The sequence below is a fragment of the Globicephala melas genome, chromosome 10 (assembly GCF_963455315.2).
Source record: "Globicephala melas chromosome 10, mGloMel1.2, whole genome shotgun sequence".
NCBI classification, from domain to species: Eukaryota; Metazoa; Chordata; class Mammalia; order Artiodactyla; family Delphinidae; genus Globicephala; species Globicephala melas.
In genome coordinates, this window is record NC_083323.1 from 80214222 (window position 1) to 80234333 (window position 20112).

Below are 20112 nucleotides of genomic sequence, written 5' to 3' on the forward strand. Positions count from 1 at the left end.
AGGGATGCAAACTTTCTAACTTTGCAGATAAAGCGACTTGCCATACTGCTGGGATTCTGGTGCTACATATTTTGTCTGTTTCTCTCTTAAGGGATTAGATTCTTTGGGACAGGGTAGTGGTCACTACTGTGCTCCAACCAGACCCCGTTTTTAGGGCCAGTGCACCCATCCCCAGCTGCTGCCGGCTCACAGGGAAGGTCCTCAGCCAGTGGCAGGACACAGCTTCACCCAAAGTAACGCCCCCAGAAGGGGTGGCCAGGTGCCAGCCACTGGCTGATTCAGGGATACACAGGTCCAGCTCTTTGCCTCAGAGACAACTGGGCAGGGCCACCCCAGCTCCAGAGCTCACCATAAGGGCAGCCGGGGCCTCAGTTACGCCCACACTTTCAGTCAGCTTGTCCTCTGCCCAGCCCTGCTGCCTTCTTTTCCTCACCCCTAAACTCCTTCAGCATCCAACTCCTGGTGCGCTTCCAGCCAATCCAAAAACAGACAAGCTGTTTTCTAAGTGTAGAACGTTATTTTTTAAATCGTACTGAGGAAGTTACAGGCCCTAGAGGGACATGTTCTATCAAAGGTCCTGTGAAGGCTGAAGACAGTCTTTGAAAAATACTTGTGATTCCGTTTAAAAGTTACACATTTTGATAATCAACTCAGACCACTTTCTGAACACCAACCCAATGCAGTCACCAGGGACAGGAGTTTAAATAATGCCCAGGAGTATCACAGTTTCACAAGGGAGGTGAGACATCGCCAGGCGAGTGATCTGTGCATCACAACATCACATCACGTGGTACTGGAAACTGACACCAGACCACAGGGTGCTGAGCTACGGTTTTCACCCTTGCCCATTAGAGCATACCCCCTCCCCACGTAAGACACACGTGCTTTATAAGCTACATCAGAGGACATCTTTACTCTAAAGCCACTTGAAGAGAACAGTGCTACATAGATGTATGATAATGAGTCCTGAACACTTTAGTCCCAACATTCCAAACTTTTAATAACAGGGAACAATTCCTAGAGCTGATCGATTATTGATGACTTTGTACTCTTTACTGTATCCCTGAGAAAGCAGATGGCAGACAGGCCTGCGGAGGAATCAAGAGCTACTGCTACCACGTTGCCCAGGAGGCAGCACACCATCTCCCAGATAAACCTCAAGGAACCACCTAGTCATCATCCAGGCTCTAGTCCAGGTTAGGGTCCAGGGATGGAGTTAGGGATGTCACAGGAGTAGAAATCAGAGGAAAAGCAGGTGCTTGCATCTTATTACCAGAGGTTTGGATTCAGAATGTTAAAAATGTAGATAATGTATTCTCTATAAAAAAATTCAACTTAAAATCATACTACTGCTTAACGTTTTATAGCTTTTCACACACTGTCTCATCTGACATTCACAGCTCTCCCTGCAAGGGCTGGGCTGGTATTTTTATCTCAACTTTATGCCTGGTTAAGTGACTTGCCCAGGATGACACAGCTGATCAATGTTGGGATCAGACTGCAGATTCTTGGTTCCAAGGTCCTTTCATATAAAATTCTGCCAATTTGCAATTTGTCTACATATTTCTCCAGGCTTGTGTACAAAGCCCCAAAACCTTGTCTCCCTCCTTCTGCCTTTATGGCTCCCACCTTCATACTACAGACCTATACTTCATGGGAACAAGGACTACCGATGGCATGGGGTCCTGAACAGGGTCACAAATCACCACCAAAGGTCTGTCTGTCTCTCAGTGACTCCAAACACTCCAGACTCTGTTGATACAGACCACAGCTTCTGGAATATGGCTGACAAGAGACTAGGGGATCCAGTTATACGACTACCAGTGTTCAGTGTCTGCTGAACACTGAACCTGAACCTGCTTCATGTCAGTCTCATACACAAGAGGGGAAAAAAGAAGAAAATGCTTTAAACAGTTCCCCAATTTCCTAGACACAATCATTGTTCTTAGGAAAGCCTTCCTACCCTCGTCAATAGGTTTTGCTACTGTTATCCGAGGCACTTGGTGGATTTTACTCTTGCCCAGTTGGCATTCTGTTTCTGCAATACAAAAATGCTGGGACTAAAGAGATCAGGTGAGGATGTTATGGTTTCTGGACCAGAAGCAAGCAGGTGGATGCATTACAGCTTGTGGACATGCTAATGAGAGCTAATTGCTCTACCGACTCCACAAAAGCCAACCAGTAGCAACAAGAAATTCCTGGTAAAACCTGCTGGGTTCTCAGGCTTTGTGCAAAGAGCTGGTGCCAAAACGATCTGGCTGAAGTGATGGGCACAGGGCTGAACTGGATTGGTATCTCAGGATCACAAAGCCTAGTCTTCAGTCCTTTGTATCCTGTAAATCAGTGGTCAGGTCAGCACCAATTTTATTCTTCCAGATTCAACCTACTCTCTTAACCCTTAGCACCGCTACCCACTCTGCCCCCAAATGTCCACTTTGGCTGCAAATTAAGAAATCAAACGATGGGCCTGGACTTTTAGGAAAACAATTGCCTACTGACCATTAAAATTGGGTGTGGCATTTTATAATGCACGGCACTCCGTTTGCAACATTCGCAAGATTTGGCCAACAGTTCGCTCACTTTAATCCTCGAACTCAAGACATAAAAGGGAACTGAGAAATCATGTAAATTTCACTTAATCACTGATACGTAACTATATCCATGTTTCTCGGAAAGCATATACACACGGTATGAACTATATAAAAGCACAACTCTAATTTATGAATTTATATAAATTACATTTTTAAAAGGCTTTCCCATCCTTGTCTCTCTACTGCTACTAAAGAGAGGGCAGGGAATGGAAAAACCACAAAGCTACAGATCTAAATTTCTCAGAATAGGAATGAGAGCATTAGTTATTAACCCAATAAAGCCCCATCCTCATTAACTTTTCCCCATTCCAATACTAGGTTGATGTATTGTTGAAAATGCAATCATGGCTTCAGGGACAGAAAAACAAGACGGTCCAGGGCATATTTTAAAGAAGACTCCCAAAGGGTCTTATCTTGAACTCCACAGAAACAAGACTGCACTGGATTATAATTCTACAATAACAACATTTATAATTATTTGGCTCAATTTATTAAAATGGACAAGTCTGAATAAACATACAGTAGAAGTTAAATGGCAAGACAACCCTCCTGTTGAGATTCTTTAGTCAGAAATAGCAATAATATTAGCAAAGTTTTTTTTTAAGTGGTTAACAAGGTCTAGCGTAAGGACCAGTCAGATCTAACCCAACTTTTATATGGTATGAAAAAATGATTTATTTAACAACTCTTCTCCTATTTAACAACTTTGTATTTTCTTGTGATTTTCTATAACTTTAACGCTGCTCTGTTACCTGAATGTTTATGATACATGGACAAATAACAGCTCCATGAATAATGTCAAAATTCTCAACTATGTGTAAAGGAATGCCTGAGTTATTGCCCTTCTAGAGAGCTGTCTGTGCTTTGTACATAAACACATAGACAAAGCATGTTTTATTTTGGCTGTGAGTATAGTCCTAAACTGGGGGTTCATCAGGAAATTCTCCAAGCAGAAGGATTTCAGAGAAGTACGCGACTTAGCTACACCAGAAAAGAAAATCTACTGAACAGGAAAATAAGTAGGGCAGATAAAGAAATGCTTCTTGCACTTAAATATAAATAACATTTACTAAAATTTCACAAGTCTGAGCAGGTTTACCAGCTATTCTGAAACTTTTAAACAAAAAAGAACAAAGGCATTTTCAGCATTGAGACGAGGAAACAATCGTTACCGAGCTTCCACAATGAATGGGCCAGGTACTGTGCTGGGCATCTTGCATGTACTATCTCAATTTCATGTTCCTACAAGGTAGACACTGTTGTTCCCATTTTAGAGACGCAAAAAGCAATTCAATACGCTAAGACATGACTATCTTAGGATTCCAACCAAGATATATCTGACTCGAAAACCTAAAACAGTTGCTGCTACCCTCTGCCCAACAGCATCACCAAGAAATTACAGTGATGGAATTGTTTCATAAGCTCCAGATTTTAATTATGCTTTTATTGAGTCGTGGTTTCCTCCAAATTAACGGAGATGAAAATAGTGTTTAACCTCATAAAGTTGAGGTGAGAAGCATATTAAAAAGCCCGAGTGAAACGAGTGTGCAGAACAGGTGAGCACTGGTTGTTACTGCTACCTCCCTCTTCGGGCTTCGGCTAATGCAGCTGGTGACCTGCAAGTGAGCAGGGCTGTGGGCTCCCGTGAGCCCACTGCAGGGCTGGGAGCCACTTCCAGAGGCTGAGCAGCACACAGCCTGGAGCCTGAGAGAATGGACCTTGACAGCAAGGAGCAGACAGGCCCTGTCTCGGGCTCAGTATACCTTCTCCTGCACTAAACAAACAAATCGTTGTGGGCCAACTCTGTGCCGGGCACAGCCACAGGTGGCCCAGCCAGCTGCTGGTCCCAGGCGCTCAGCCACCTGGGAATCTCTGGAAGGCCCCCTGCCTGCTGAAGCTCACTCCCACCCTGAGAGAAAGGAAATTTAAAACAAAACCGAATGGGTGGGGTCCCAACGAGAGCCTCATCCTTTCTAATCAACTTTCCCTATTCTCTCTCTCTCTCTCTCTCTCTGTCTCACTCACTCACACACACACACACACACACACACACACACAGATATACACACTCACGCTCATGTGAAGGGTTTCCATGGTACACAGTGGGTGCCCATATTAGACCAAGCACTTTTATCCTCATTAGGAAACTCGACAGCAGTCTACTTTGGGACAGAATTTTAAACACTGATGACTTCAGTATGGTGACTTCCAGAGCAGAAAGGGTTCATCTGAATATAGATGAAGGAAGGTCGAAGATCCCCAGTGGAAAAGAAAATCAACAGATTTGACTACATAAAATTTTTAAAATTCTGTATCACTAAAAACAAAAATTTTTTAATCAGAAAAATTAGGAAAAAAAACTAGGTGAAAATATTTGCAGTAACTATGAGAAAGGGTTAATAAGGGTAAATAAATGAAATACATAAACTAGAGTTTATGACAAATGAGAATAACACTTAATTCCTAATTGATAATATGGGGAAAGTATACAAACAGGAAATACGGCCAACAGTCATATACATGTTTGACCTCATAAACAGCAAATAAATAAAAAAGAAAAATGAAATACCTTTTCTACTAGAAAGTTATCAAATGTTATTAAAATGAGAATATTACTGCTAATGGCAGCAAAACTTAGTAGAAACTTTCTGGCAACTGACATCTACATGGATCAAGATATCCAGGCACTGTGACCCACACCCTTTGGTTCTGCTTTTGGTCATCTCTTGTAAAGATGGGAATGAGCTGAAATACAGAAGGATACTCAGCAAACACTGAAAACAGGCTGTATGTGCTGGATGGGATTAAATAAATCATGAAACACCCATAGATGGAACATCTCACAGTCCTTAGAAATAATATTTAGAGATATTATAGTAGTGTGAGGACATGCAAATAAAACAATGTTAAAGGGAATTCCCCGGCAGTCCAGTGGTTAGGACTCCATGCTTTCACTGCCGTAGGCCTGGGTTCAATCCCTGGTCAGAGAACTAAGATCCCGTAAGCCCCACGGTGCGGCCAAATAAATAAATAAAAATTAATTGGGGTTTCCCTGGTGGTGCAGTGGTGGAGAGTCCGCCTGCCGATACAGGGGACACAGGTTCGTGCCCTGGTCCAGGAAGATCCCACATGCCGCGGAGCGGCTGGGCCCGTGAGCCATGGCCACTGAGCCTGCGCGTCCAGAGCCTGTGCTCCGCAACGGGAGAGGCCACAACAGTGAGAGGCCCGCGTACCGAAGAAAAAAAAAATTAATTAATTAAGTAAAAATAAAGTGGGACACAAAATTACACACTCAGAATATTTCAAATATGGAAAAAAATACATCAATGAAAAAAATGGAAGGAAACACACCAAAGGTAGTTGTACTTTTGTGTGGCAGGAATACTGAGGACTATCTTTTTTAAATTGCGTCTTCTTTATTTTCTATACTAACCAAATCTTCTAGAAGGCTCATATATTACTTTTATAATTACAAAAAATTTTAATAACAGCCTCAACTTCAAATCCACAAAAAAAAAAAAAAAAAAGATGTAAATCCAAAAGCTCTCCAAGCCTATACACACCAAAACACTGTGCAGTAGACGGGTAAGGCAGTAAGCAGGGGGAAAGCGGCTTTGTTTTAAACTTATAAACAATAAGCTTCTTGATGTGGAAACAAAAACTTTTCATGTCCTACTTATCAAAATACATTTTGGAAATTCACTAACCAAAACATTCTCCATCAGAGGATTTAAACCCACACGCCAAAATTATCTCCACAGAACAAACCAGTTAAGCAAGCAGGAAGTTTATCAGGAACACCCTAAAAATTAATAATTGTTTTTACAGCTTTGATAAATCCACGCCAGCTCATGTTAGTACACAGTGTAACACACACAGTCTCCAGTGAGTCTGTCACTTCTAAACAGGACAGCATGAAATCCTTAGCATAAGGCTTTTCCTCAGCAAGAATCACAGATATTCTGAAATTAAGTTTTTTGGGGTTCGCCCTCCCAAAAGCTGATTTTGCAGTCTTTGGGATTGTTTTCTTAGAGTAACAGTTAACTATGTCGAGCTCTTTGTATTCGTTATCTTGTTTCATCTTCAGGGGCCTACAAGGCAGGGTTTCTCAGCCTCGGCACTACTGACATTCGGGGCTATTCCTTTGTTGTGGGAAGGCGCCTGTCCTGTGCATTGTACGATGTTTAGCAGCATCCCTGGACATGATTTACTGAATGTCAGTCTTCCCTCCACCCCTAGTTGTGACACAGGCATATTTCCTGACATTGCCAAATGATTACTACAGGGCACAATCACCCCAGTTTAAAACCACTGCTACAAATTAGGTACTATTGTTGCCCCCATTTTACAAGTGAAGAAACAGACACAGCTATAGGTTCATCTAAACCCACAGCCCAAGATCAAAAACTATCCTGTCTTTGTGCACAGGGAGCAGGTCTATCTTACAATATAACTGATACGACTTGAGTCTCCTTTGCATCCCCATGGAGCCTCGTCTAGGCCCCAATGCATAGTGGCCGAATGAACCATTACTTTCATCACTAAAACATTCATTGAATCCCTACTGGGTAGCAGGGCCTGGCAACAAAGGCACAGTCATGGCCTTCAACAAGTATATAATCTATTTGAAGAATTAAGATATAACCAGAGATAAGCCATTTGGAGCATCCGTTTTGGGAAAAGCTTTCGGTCTCCTCATCTGTAGGATGGAGATAATGCTAATGTCGCCCTCATATTTAAGTGAAATGGAGCAAGCAAAGTTCCTAGCACAAAGAATAACTTCAAAAAAAACAACTACATACCAAGTGCATGGTAATCCACAGGCATTGGCAGAATCATGGCATCTCAGAATCACTGGGCTGGAAGGAACCTTCACAAACAACCTGAACTCATCACCCACTTGGTACTTTAGCATTTAGAACTCTAAAAATTTAATTACCTGCTTCCAGCAGAGTTTGCAGGCTGAGCTCAGACTAAGGCTCTCAGCAAGGATCTCCCAGTGAACTACTTTAAGGGGGCCTAGAGGAAAGAGGAGGGTTTAAGCAAAGAGAAAGACAACAGGAAATGTAGAAGGTTGAGTGGACTTAAAGCGCTCCAGGGGTGCAGAGCCTGGGTCTGAGCACAGCCAGCACGAAGACAAGCTTGGAGAAACAGGCCAAGATCAGATGAGGTCACAAGTGACACAGTGGTGACACTGACCAGGTGAGACCTAGTAAATTTTTCTCCTAAAAAAGCAACGAAGGGCTAAAAAACAAAAAAATAACATTAAAAAAACCCAAGGGCTGCTACAAAGCATACACCCAACTTACATTATGAAGTTGGAGAACTTAATTTCGCAAATTAAAAGATCAGCGTTCCAATTGCTTCACAGCATTCCCCGAGAACAACAGGCAAATACGTGCTCTAGATCTATGCAAGTGAAGGTTTTGCCAGAACAAGGAGTCAATTTTCCTCCCCGTGTCCACAGGTCCTCCTGTTCTCTAGGGCACCAGCATAGCCCAAGGAAACAAGAGCCCAGAGAAGCCAGATCTTCTCTTTGTTAAATCTGAATTTTCAATAAGTGAAATCTCCAAAACATTTATGTACTGGCACAAATTTCTTAAATTACTGCGTAGATCAAACCAAACCTGTCTGCAGGCAGTCTTCATCCCAGGCCCACCAGTGTGAGAACTCTGCTGCAAGCCAGAGCCCGCAGGAGATCAAAGCAAGGACCAGGCAGGGCAGGGTGGCCTTGTACCAAAGGTTTATTTGGAAGATGTGTCTGGCGATGAGGTGCAGAATACAGGGAAGAGACTAACTGCAGGGTCTATGTCAGAGTTGATGGAGATGTAAACCAAGGCATTGGCAGAAGGAATGGAGAGTGATTCAGAAAACACTTGAAAGGCAAATATGACAGCGCTGATGGCCAGGAGGGGGGTCTCTAGGATACCACACGCAAACCTGACCCACTGTAAACTTTGATAATGAAGCTGAGACTTTAAGAGCAGAAGGTAGCTCAGGCTTAAAATTGAGCTCTTTGACTTCCAAGAACCCGGGCAATCTTCACGGACTTGTAACCTGTAGTCACACACAGAACCCCAGGCTCAGAAACGCCCCACACCTGGTTTAATGCTCTGCTGTCATCATCAAGATTCCTAATGATGTAAACTTTGAACTTGTGTTCTGTAAATGAGGTCTGATGGCACAGTGGACCATGCATGTGAACAGAGGAGATCTGTTTAATACGTGTGGCCACAATTCCCTGCTGCCCTATTCATAATAGTGTTTGCAGGGCCCCATAAGCATAGAATTTCGGTGGACCCACCATGCATGGACTTCAATAAGACTCAAAGCGAGTTCAAGGTAAATGCGTTACAAATGCAACTGAGTAAGCAGGTGGGTGGGTGCTGACAGCAACAAAAGGCCATGCTTTCCATTCGATCCAGAACTTGCTGTACGTGTAGAAACAAGGCAGTGTCTTTCTAAGAAACACTAACAACCAAAGAATCCTTTCATATCCTCTCTTACTCCTGTTACTCCCCTGTATTAACCAACCACTGACACTGAAGATGACGGCACAGAAGGAAAGACAGAGCAACCCATGGTTCTTTTTCCTTTCAGTCCTTCCTTCTATAAGCTGAAGATTGATAGACTGCAAATGGAGACGTGAAGTAAGGGTAGTCAGTTTTGTGCAGTGTTTCTTCTGTTCTGGTAGGAAGAATATACAAATGCATTTACAAACTACAAAATATTATGAAGTGTGTGACTTCAATAATTCTGCATACGTGTTAAACACTCTTATATTTGCATTTAATACTGGCATTGCATAAAATAAAGATGAACAATGAAATTCATGTTGATAGTTTTTATTTTTAACTTTCCTTCACTTAGAATGACATTAAATAGCAAATAAACACCATGATGAGTAAAGAGAGAGACTATGGGAGAAAAGGAAAAGCTTTTATGTTAGTACCTTTAACAGCACTTTTTCCTGCTTTTTGAACAAGGGGCCACACATTTTCATCTTATACTGGGCTCCACTAATTATGTAGCTGGTCCCACTGAGAACCACTGAACTCAAGAATATTATGCCCATCTAAATACGCTGCCCACGCTTGGATACGTTTTTACTGACATCATTCACAGCAACCCCCAAAGGACCCACCTATGGATTGATGGCAGTGGTGCTGATTTTTAGTACCACACTCTTAATTATTAGATTGCTTCAGTCCTTTTCTCATCCCACTCATGTCATTGCAACAACAAATCTGCTGAAACACCACAACCCAATGTCTTTCGGCCAAAGATCTTTCTAGAAATAATCAGTTAAACTGAAGATTAAAGACCTTACCAGGAGCAGCATGTAAGGCAGAGGTCTCTCTGCTGGACAACTCCCCCTTATAAAGTATTCCCTGGTGCTCTGGTGGTTCAGTGTTAACCAAACCCAGGCTGCTTCCCATCACTCAGGATGCTCAGGTTTCCCCTGACAAGTTGTCCTGTGAACCATTCAGTGTGGTGTCTAAAAATTCCTCCTTCAAATACAGTCAAGTTTTCCTTTGTCTCATTTCATTCTCCTCTTCTTTTCTGTGCCACTACTTTCCACTTCAATAAATTAATCTCTTGCCTGCAGACACATCCTGGCAAATGTGTCAGTTTGCATTGTTTAGATGAGAGACTTCTGTCATTCTTTAAAATGTTTCCTCTGTCCCAATAATCCTGGAGAGCCAGGCTCTCAGGAGCCTGAGTTACTTGTCTATGAATTTCCTCCCACCGTCTCCTATTAGACTGAAGAAAAAAAAAAAAAAATGCAGACTCCCTGGGGTGAACTCACTCAGCTCTTATCTCTTCCAATCACATTTTTTCCCCAATTTCCCCATCCTTTCTTCCATTCCATCTGAAGGAGCACTCTGACAGATTTCAAAGCTAACCCGCACTCTCCGCCTAATTTCAATCTATCCATTTCCTTTTCACCTATTGTTTGCTGCTTTCATATCACCCTCTCTGCCTGGACCTTCCTCAAACCCACGCTGTCAGAGCACATTACCTCCTTGCTCAACTCCTTGAAAGGCTGGGCTAACGGGACAGCCTGAGGTTCATCACCTCCCATGTACTTCTCAATCTTCTGCATTCTGGATTCCACGTCTACTGTGCTGAAACTGCTCTCCCAGCTCACAAATGGCCAGACGGCTGGACCAGGGGCCGTTTCTCAGACCCGTCCTTGTAATGGGTCTGCGGCACTGGATGGCGTGGACGGTCCACTTGTGTGGGTGTGCTTCTTTCCCTTGCCACCATCAACCTCCACCTCTCTGGGCATTCCTGCTCTGTCACCTTTAATAACTTTTCTTTGGCCTGACCATGTCCAAACGTCAAGAGTTCCCTGAAGGTTGTGTACTTGTTTCTTTTTTTATTCTGCATCCTCTTCTTTGGCGAGTTCACCTACTCTCGCTCTTCAGGTAGCAGCCCTGAGGAGATGGTCCATCACTCGAGGGACTAAACTCCAAACCTGAATTTCTAAATTCTTGCTTAAATCCTCATGTGAATAAAATCAACTAACAATTCTTAATAGCTTTTCACATGCCATGTACAAGTGGTTGAGGATACTGACCCTGGAGACTGTACCTATCTGCATTTAAATCCTGAGTCCTGTGACTTCCCTGGTGGCGCAGTGGTTAAGAATCTGCCTGTCAATGCAGGGGATGTGGCCTGTGAAGATCCCACGTGCCGCGGAGCAACTAAGCCCGTGAGCCACAACTACTGAGCCCACACACCACAACTACTGAAGCCCGCGTGCCTAGAGCCCATGCTCCACAACAAGAGAAGCCAAAACAATGAGAAGCCCGGGCACCGCAACGAAGAGTACCCCCCGCTCGACACATCTAGAGAAATCCTGCACGCAACAATGAAGACCCAACACAGCCAAAAATATATAAATTTATAAAATAAATAAATAGATAAATAAGTAAATCCTCAGTCCAACACACACAATTGTGTGGCCTTGGGAAATTCACTTAGCCTCTCTGTGTCTCAGATTTCTCATCTTGAATAAGAACAGGGCTGATGTAGGGATTAAATCTAAGTTAAAATATGTATGACACTTAGAACAGTGCTTGGTACATACCAAGTGCTATGTAAGCATTAGCTATTATTATTGTGGTGGTGGTTATCTCCTAAAAACCCAGTGAGACAGGTTCTATGATTTTACGAGTTTACACAATGAGAAAATGAAGGTAGGTTATTGTGGGTCATGATGGAATCTCAAACTCCAGAAGATCAAATCTTAATTCACCATATTTCCCATTAAAATTTAACTTTTGCTGTGTGCCTTTCTTCAGGTTGTTCTATCCCTCCCCCCTCCCCTTGCCCCTCCTAATACCCCTCCTAACATTTAACATACTATTCCAAGAGTCATTTTTATAAAGTAATAGTTCTCAGATCCCTCCCCAACTCACACACTAAAAAAATCTCATTTTAAAGCATTATGTCACTCTTTTTAAACCCTCTGAGATCTGGCTATCGTATATCTTACCTCCCTTAACAATAGTGATCTTTCCATCTTATCTTTCTCTGACACTAATCTAATTATATTCTACACTTTGCTCCAAATCCAAGCATGCTCATTCCCCCCACTGCCTCCTCAAAAAGTCCTACTCATCCTTCAAGGCCCATTCAAAGCCTACCGCCTCTAGTGGGATCCCACTAGACCCAATCCTTTGCTCAAGTTCATAGCTCAATGTGCTCTCTCACAGCACAATCTTCCACCACCTACCTTCAAGAGGCCCAACAAATTGATTTTTTAAACTTTAATACTTTTTATATTTCAAGAGTAATGCATGAGTGTTGTAAAATAAACATTAATATGCTATAAAAAAATTAAAGGTCCCTCAACTTCCCTGCCATCGTCATCCCATCCTCCACAAACCACCCCATTTAGCAATTTTTCTCCTGCATTGACAAATATAACTTATACATGTATGCTTGGTGGCTTTTTTTCTTAAAATACATATCACAGACATCTGTTTAAGTCAGTATATTTTTCCCCAATTTTTTAACAGCTAAATAGTTTTCCAAATCTGTTTTTTACTATTGTTATGTGTAAGGAGGGTCACCCCATTTCTGCCCCCATCTCCTGTATATGCATATTCTTAAGGATAAAGACCATGTTTTATTCGTCCTTGTATCTCCAAGAGGACCTTGTACCAAGGCCAAGAATTGCTTAACAAATGTTCAATGAAATAGTAAATATATCCGTCATCGATCCAGTGTTCACTGTGCGCCAGGACAACAGCTGCTGATGCTTCACATATATTGCAGGTAATCCTCATTACCCACCCAATTATTCCCATTTCACAGAAGACAAAATCACACAGCTCATAAGGACAAGAGAGTCTAATCTATAATACATTTGTCTGACTCGGGAGCCCACCCCCTTCATCTCTATGCTTACAGGTACTAAAACTGTCATAAGAATACCTTTGCTTTTTCAACCAAAGTTGGAGAACAGAAAAACTCCAAGTATTCTGGTGTAGGCAGGTGGGACTGAGGATAAGAGATGGGTGTTGTTTTGGAATGAATGTTAAGTACATGGAGGGAAGTGGTTGCAGCCATAAAGCTAATCTACCATTCAGCCATTCAATCTATGTTTACTGAGAACCTACTAGAAGTTGAATGACTTGCCTCCCCTTCTTAAGGCTCCTCACATTCTCCTTCGGTAATAGCTGCCACCATTTGTTGAAAATCTATGTACCAAATTTGTCATTATTATTTCTATTAATAATTTCTAATACTGACAAAAATTCTACGAGACAAACATCAGTACCATATCTTACAGAGAGTAAAACTGAGACCCGAAGAAGTTAAATTTCTTGCCAAGATTAGACTGTAACGAAGAGCCAAGCCAAGATTCAACTTGAGGGTCTGCAGGGCTCCAAAGTCCGAACCCTTGTTCTGTCATCCAGGATGCTGCCTTTGAATTCTGAGAGAAAAGATGAACTATGACTTCTTTAAAATTTAAACTGTCAGGATCACATTTGGCTTCAAGTAACAGACCCAACTTCTGTGTCTGAACCAAAAGGAGATTTATTTTTCTCAAAATAAATCAAGAGGTGGGCAGACCAGGTCTGGTACAGCCGTTCCAGAAGGCCATCAGATTCCCAACCTGCTTACCCCTCAAGCTTCTCGTCTTTGGTCACAAGATGGCTTCTCCGCTTAGAAAACAGCATCCCTGCTCCTGGGAGAAAGAAGTACAAAGAAAAACAGCCTCACCGGCGAGCTCACAGAGGCCGTTCCCTTATAAGAGTGTGTGGGAGAGCCCCTCCCAGTTACTTGCATCTCACTGGCCAGGACTATGTCGCCTAGATACCACCCAGCTGCAAGGGATTCTGGGAAATCAACCTTTTTTTTTTTTTTTTTTAAACTATCGCGGTGAAAGGGTAAGCTGGGACAAAGTGAGACAGTGGCGTGGACATATATACACTACCAAACGTAAAATAGATGGCTAGTGGGAAGCAGCCACATAGCACAGGGAGATCAGCTCGGTGCTTTGTGACCACCTAGAGGGGTGGGAAGGAGGGAGACGCAAGAGGGAAGAGAGATGGGGACACATGTATATGTATAACTGACTCACCTTGTTATAAAGCAGAAACTAACACACCATTGTAAAGCAATTATACTCCAATAAAGATGTTAAAAAAATTTTAAAATAAAAATAATAAAATAAAATGGTTCAGCTGTAGAGAAAAAGTGGGCAGGATGGATATGACTGGGCATCTATCTGTGTCTGCTCCACAGGGTAATGTAGAATGTAAGTCACCCTAGAGAATCAAGGTACCCTGAGAAGAAAGCAATAGAAGAACCTTAAATCTGTGTTTAAAAGCCCCCTTGGCTGTGCAAAGTCACCCACTGATGGGGGTGGAGGCTGGAATAACGTGAAAATTTTACAGAAGCATCCAAACAGCTGATCCAGAGGAAAAACACCAAGACCCAGGTGACTTCACACAAACCGTCCTGGCAGACTCACAGGTTCAATCAGTGTTTCCCCTGAGTCGTCACTGTTTCCCTTCCTCCAGCTCACTCACTTGCCAGAGTTACATTAGATGAGAAGCTACAGGCTCATTTGACTCTTCCATCGTTCATAAGAAAAAGTAGAGCGAGTTCAAATTCCAATTCAAGCAAAATAAAATCCTCGACCATGTGTTGTTATGAGAAGCATTATCTTTAGAAAGAGATAATGGTTGCAGGGATATTATTTATGCAACTGCAGCCACACTACCAAGTGAAGGAGACCATAGAGTTTTAGCCTGTTTGCATTTTCTTTCAAATACAGTAAGTTCGATAAACGTTCCTCATAAAAACCTCATACAGTTCTGTGGTGGCGAGATGATATTTGTGAAAAGTACTATATATGGAGAGAAGGGTGAAAGAAAGCCAGCAAAAGGACTTCTGTGAGCTATATCCTAGGCTCACAGGAAATACAAGATGACACAGCCATATTCAATGGTATGGTTCATAGTCACATTCATAGCATGGAAGAGGTAAAACCGTTTCCGATGGGCCCACCTACTTCTTCCCAAGAACTAAAGAATTTGGCCACTTGCTTGCCTAAAGAATTTGGCCACTTACTTATGAATGGACTTGCCACTGAAAACAGCATCTTTAGTCTCTCTCTCACCAGGTAAAATTAAGTTTTCCTTTGTTAACCAACACACAACACGAGGAATCAGCATACCTGCTCCCTTGAACTTGCATCTGCTTTTTTTTGACAAATGTTTAATTTCTCTAAGTTAAAGGAGAGGTGAAAATACCTAGCCTTACTCTGGAGTTCAAAGGGTGTCCATAACATCTGTGGCCAGCCCCCAAAGTTATGGTACTTGATCTTCTTCCTCCACGGTCCACATTTGAGGCATGAGCCTCTACCAGAATGACTGACAGTCAGTGCAATCTGAGTTTGTACAATTCCTTCAGTCATGGGCATTTTTAGGTGCACCTCTATACAGAAACCACTCCACGATCTTTCTATTCTGAACTCATTACATTTGCCAACAAAAACAAGGATGTGAATGTGGGCCAGTCAAAATGTGAGTCACACCAAGTTCTAGGGAGACACGCAACCAAAGTGCAGTAACAAACTGAGACAACACACCCACCTGGATCACTCAGAGTCCAAACCCACATTTCAGAAATAGAAGCTCTTCAAGGGGCACAGGCTGGTAGAGGTTTCACTCAAACCCTCCTCTCCTTCAAAAACCGCCTAACAAGTGTGCAAACTTAAAACTCCTGGCAGGGCCCACTTTTCCATCTAAAATCCAGTTGTTTGGTGTTTTAGATCCTTAAAAGTGGGAAAAAGTACTGAAGGGAAAGAAACCCTCACCACTTGGCTTTTTGAAACATTATCAACCAATGCCAAACTGGCATCAATAATTACTATATTTAAAATAAAGAGTGTAAAAGAAATAGAAGAGTCTTTGTATTTTCTAGGGTGGGTTAGTTCAGTTTCGGTTTTTTAATCCATTAGCTCCATTTAATAAAGCATCGGTCTTCATGGTGGTGATATATGTGACAAAAGCTGTAGGCTTTTGGCTAGGAAAATGGTTCTGACGTGCACTGCTATGAATTTGAGAAACAAAGGACATAACACACTACAGATGCAAAGAACTGCACAAGCCCAGAGTGGTTTTTGGATAGTGTCGATTTGGGGTCAGTTTGATGACTGATTTAATTGTGAAATTATCAACCTTTAGGTGAAGGGAAATGCTGGCCAGAGGACACTTTGTTCCCTTTGTCCCCAAACAACACCCAGTGTCACTAACCTTAACAGCTTTGACTCTCATACTTAAACCCATCTGTTCCACCATGGTTAGAAAACAATAATAAAATCATGGCTCCCTGAAAGATTTCACAGTTGGCTGCTCAACTGGGATTTTTTTTAATTTGAAAACTAATATGACTTTCTAGGGAAATCTCTGGGAATAAAGAAGTCATTATTGTGCACTGTCTCTTGCCTATGTTTTCGCCTTGAAGGAATGTTTCTTTAATAAAGAATCAAGACACAGACCCAAATGTGAATAGATATTCATACATTTCATTCACTCATTCATTCATTGTTTTGAACAGGTAATTCAAATCAGGTCAGAAACATGTAATAAAAGACAGAATGATGAATGAAGTCTTCTTTAACAGTTGGAAAAATGTGCTATTTGGGATATACATATTTTTAAAAATGGGAGCTGAAAACCTCAAAAAGTTAATTTAACAAATTACCAACATAATCTAAATTAACTATAAAAATACAAATATTTCATGAATATGAACAACAGGTTTTAAAAAGAAGTCAGCTAGTCAGTAACTAAGGGGAAAATAATGACCTTGTTCTGATTTATCTCATGCTGGCACAGTGAGTGACAAAAAGACTACATAAACAGTTAATGAACTCTCTCTCACTGAACTTGTTTCCAAAAAATGTCTACAATGCCCTTGACATTAGGCACTATTGATCTGCAACAACAGTGTGCCCTGAATTTCAAGTCAACATCTGCCCACAAAGGCCAGATTATCATTTTGTTTTTAAAGTAGCTATCAAAACTATGATAGTTGCTGGTCAAATAATTTAACCAAAACCTGATCCTACCTTTCTCAATAACTCAAACGTCTTTCAAGTTTTGTCCTTTGAAAGCACCATGTTTTACGATAACACATCTGCCTCCTACACACAGATGGAGAAAGAGAAATACTGGTTAAAACTAAGTATGTAAAATGACTGTTACTCCACAAACTGTGAATGCAGTTCAAAGCTTTGATATATTCAAGTCCCTAAGCCAGGACTCGCTTCTTGGAAAGAAGTATAAATCCGAATTTGGCACATCAGGATAACATCCTAAAGATACCACTTGACTGATTTTTGCAGCTCTGTCTTTCGGTATCACCAACAGCAGCCTTAACACTCCATCAGCCGAGGCTCCAGTGAGCTCACACCAGCCCACAGGAGTTCTACCTCACCTCCTGCTCTTTCCTGCTGAAAAAGTACATTGGAAAATATCGTATGTTCTATGTATTTCCTACAGAACATAAACAGAAAAGACTTGGTCACCATTATTTCAGTGACATTAGGCAACTTCTGTTTCTTAGTCCAAAACACAAACCAAAATTAAAATGTTCTGGCCTTTCCGGTGAGGCATGCCTTGCCTTTGCAAAAAGCCTACTCTTAATCCACACTGTGCTAATTAAATTTTTCAAGAGCAATACAGATCCAGGTGTTTTATAAACAACAGCAAACAAAACACTTCTTTTTTTGCCCTGACACCTAAATGTCATCAGGCTAGAAAGAGGGAGAACCCCATCGACGAAGTCCTTTATCGCCACACTTCCCGACTTGTGTTTATTAGATGCAGTGATGTGGCTTCTTTCTTTCCTCCTCTCCCGGAAATGCCCTTACATACAGGCACCTGGGATGCAGCTTTTGACTCACAAAGAAGTCCACGCCCGTTTCCTCCCGACCTGGCAAGAGAAGGATCCTCAGTGCTGAAGCACTCTGGTGAAAGAAAAGGGAAACTTGACTCAGAAGTCTCAGCCCCAACACTTTCCTTCTCCAAAAGAAAGAGCCTTCAGCACTGAGAAGGGAGGGTTCTGAGTAAGCTTATGACTCCATAATTTTTTCCCCAGAAAGTTAATCCTACCCAGTTAGTGACCCAGGCACACAAAATCGCTAAACAAGAAACAGAAAGGATTTGAAACAGGAAATAAACACAAAATCAGAATTCTATACGTCCACTTATCAAAATACCGTTTTGCTCCTGACTTGCAATTGCTTCCCCTAAATACCAAACTGGGGCACTAAATCAAGTTCTTCTTCTATTGCTCTCTGCACTTCTTATTGAAAGGAAGGATTTGTTTTGGTCCCACATGTTGAAAAATTCATGTTCCTCTAATTAAGAGTTTGTATGCCGCGCCTTCTGCCACATTTCCCTGTTAAAGCTCGCTCCTCTAAAAAAGATCCATGAAAACAACTACCAGCCCTCATCCTTCTCTCAAACAGCCAAAGAAAACAGATCTGAAGATTCTCAGCAGCCTTCCTAAACCCTCCAGAACACAAAGTTGGCAACCAAAGGAATTCTCCGTTAAAATATGAGTGAAAGAGAGCTGGCGTTGAAATGTGCCCCAAGAGACCGGTTTTCCCACAAGCTCATAATTAATACACCCCATGTGAATTTCTCACATCCTGACTGGACTGTATAAAAGGATTTTTTATGTTCCTATATAAGAATATATAAGAATAACGATGACAGACTTTCATTTAAATCAACATGGCCACAGGCGAGCTAAAAAAAATACAAAACTTTTGTTCTCTCTCCAAGAGCATAATTTTTGAGTCGATATTCCATAAACTTTTTGTGACATTTTAAAATAACACCCCCCCTACACACACACACACACACACACACACACACACGTCTCTGATTGGGGGTCTCAAGTATTGCTAGGAGACTGGGGTGTGGAGGGTTTAAGTACCCAGACAAGATCTTACAGGTCCTATCCTGGAGGTATTCTTCACACATAAGCTAGTTGGGAGCCCCAGGAGTTAAGCCCTTACCCCACCCCCAAAAAAGTGCCCGTTCCCAATGGGAAACAGGAGGGAGCTGGAAAAGGAAATAGAGCGGCGAGAAGGGGCAGCTGCAACCACACAACGGTGCCACTGCCCTCCGGTCCCAGAGAGGAGCCGAACTCCCTTACCTGCCTGAGCGAAGAGAGCCGCCGGCACGACTTGCAAAAGTTCTGGTTCACCTTCGCCCGGAGTTCAAAGCGCCGGCACTCTGGCCCCGCCACAGGCTGGCTACCCCGAGTCCTCTCCCGCCCCGCTCCCGCCTTCCCCACCCTCTCGGCCCTACACCATGTCAGGAATCCGGGCAGGCACCGAGCTGGGAGCTGACATCACTCCCAGTCCCAGGTACCTCCCCTCCCTCGCGCCCTCTCCCCTCCCCGCCGCAGGAATGAGCCAAAGAGAGTGCGCGGAGGGAGCGACGGCGCGCCCCGCCTCGCGCTGAGTGGGCCCGCGGACTGTCACTCAGAGGAGCCCACTAATTTTACACATTCCTCGCAGAGCCCGGCGAGGGCTGGAAGTGGGTGTTGATGGAAAAAAAATGCTGCCTTTCCTGCTCTCTCTAAGGGAAGGAGAATAATGGTACGGGGCAGATCCTTGCGGGTCCTGTTTTAAACTTCTCTTGGTGCATTTACCATCTCCCAGGTCAGAAACGAAACTAACCCACCCAAGCCCCCTTTTGAAGGAAAAACAATCGCCTCTGTGTCACGGGCAAGTCCGAGTCCGGCGGCGCGTGGAGCAGAAAATGGCTAGCTTGAAGTCAGGCAAATAAAAGAAACCGCCAGCTCGCTCTGCTACCCTTTTATCTTGGGACTGCTGGGCGTTCCCTTAGAAGGGAAATTTAGAACTTCAAAAGCACCTCGGGAAGATATGGAGGGGAATCCTCTGGATCGTTAACCAGGGGCGTTATCGACCGTGTGGTTGCTTTTGCTTTTAGCGACGAAAATCACAGCA

General features: G+C 42.7%; 1 protein-coding gene across 7 annotated transcripts in view; it reads right to left on the reverse strand.

Moving 5' to 3' along the window:
* The window catches only part of PPFIBP1 (PPFIA binding protein 1), a 176491-nt gene extending 157079 nt beyond the window's left edge, over positions 1 to 19412 (reverse strand). For 6 of the 7 annotated variants that reach the window (XM_030830501.3, XM_030830494.3, XM_060305934.2 and 3 more), the window contains exon 1: positions 19293 to 19412. The gene's annotated coding sequence lies outside the window, so the exon portion shown is untranslated. Of the gene's footprint in view, positions 1 to 13733; positions 13798 to 19292 lie in introns of all 7 variants that reach the window. The other variant, XM_070046433.1, reaches the window with a different exon arrangement.
* Positions 19413 to 20112: the final 700 nt, after the last annotated feature.